Here is a 1456-nt window from a genome sequence, read left to right as displayed (position 1 = left end):
CATCACAGTTGGCATCCTGGTGGCCCAGATCTTCGGGATCCGGAGTATCCTTACCAGTGAAGAAGGTTGGCCAATCCTCCTGGGGCTGACCGGGGTCCCTGCCACCCTGCAGCTGCTGCTCTTGCCCATGTTCCCCGAGAGCCCCAGGTACTGGCTGGTTCAGAAGAAGGACGAAGAGGCTGCCAGGAATGCTCTGAAGAGGCTGCGAGGCTGGGACAGCGTGGATGAGGAGCTGGAGGAGATCTGGCGGGAGGACGAGGTGGAGAGGGCGGCCGGCTCCATCTTGGTGCTGAAGCTGTTCAGTATGCGGTCCCTGCGGTGGCAGGTCATCACCATCATCATCCTCATGGGCGGCCAGCAGCTGTCAGGCGTCAATGTGATCTACTACTACGCAGACCATATCTACCTCAGCGCTGGTGTGAAGGAGACTGAGGTCCAGTTCGTGACAGCTGGCACAGGTGCCGTCAATGTGGTGATGACCGCCTGTGCTGTGTTTGTGGTGGGAGTTGCTGGGCAGGAGACTTATGATTCTCCTCGGCTTCTCTCTCTGCTTTGTAGCCTGCTGCGTGCTGACAGCCGCCCTGGTGCTACAGACAACAATATCCTGGATGCCTTACATCGGCATCGTGTGTGTCATCGCCTATGTCATAGGACATGCCCTCGGGCCCAGTCCCATCCCTGCACTGCTCATCACTGAGATCTTCCTGCAGTCCTCTCGGCCGGCTGCCTTCATGATCGGAGGCAGCGTGCACTGGCTCTCCAACTTCACTGTGGGCTTAATCTTCCCTTTCATCCAGGTCGGCATGGGGGCCTACATCTTCATCATCTTTGCCGTAATATGTCTTCTCACCACCATTTACACTTTCCTGATTGTCCCTGAGACCAAAGGCAAGGCATTTATGGAGATCAATCATATATTTACCAAAATGAATAAAGTGGCAGAGGTGTACCCAGAAAAGGAGGAACTCCAAGATCTTCCACCTTCGACTCTCCGTCGTTAACTCAGGGGAGGAGGGGCCTGCCATGTGGGTCTTCATGGAAATTCCCCTCTTCTGACTGCTGGTCTCCCAGAAACAGGGCAAGTGCAGTGGAGGCCTCATTTCTGGCCTCCAGCCAAGGCGGGACCGCCTAGAAACTTCCATGCTTATTCTTAATCAGGCCGTCCCTCTTCAGCCTGACAGTTGCCAGTCCTGAGCTCTGAAGGACAGCTATTCTTAGTCCTACAAAACCGGCTTTGACAATAGAAACAGTGACTACAGTGGAGAGATGAAAGGCATCCACTTTTGACAAGGAAACCAACTCTTCTCCGTGGATCTTTCAGAGTCACTGCTATTGTTCTACATCCTTTCACCACAGCTTCTCCAGAAAAACCTGTGTGAGAAAAAGAGCTATTCACAAAGATGGTGTCTAGAAAGCTGGATGACAGGTCCCTATGGAGACATTGACTAAGACAACT

At 53.5% G+C, this 1456-nt stretch overlaps 1 pseudogene; it reads left to right on the top strand.

The window, feature by feature from the left end:
- Window positions 1-7: 7 nt before the first annotated feature.
- On the top strand, window positions 8-1001 carry LOC102875398 (annotated as a pseudogene).
- Window positions 1002-1456: the final 455 nt, after the last annotated feature.

The sequence above is a fragment of the Elephantulus edwardii genome, unplaced genomic scaffold, assembly GCF_000299155.1.
Source record: "Elephantulus edwardii isolate Elephantulus edwardi_28Jun2011 unplaced genomic scaffold, EleEdw1.0 scaffold00494, whole genome shotgun sequence".
Classification (NCBI taxonomy): Eukaryota; Metazoa; Chordata; class Mammalia; order Macroscelidea; family Macroscelididae; genus Elephantulus; species Elephantulus edwardii.
This window is presented reverse-complemented; position numbering and strand designations above follow the sequence as displayed.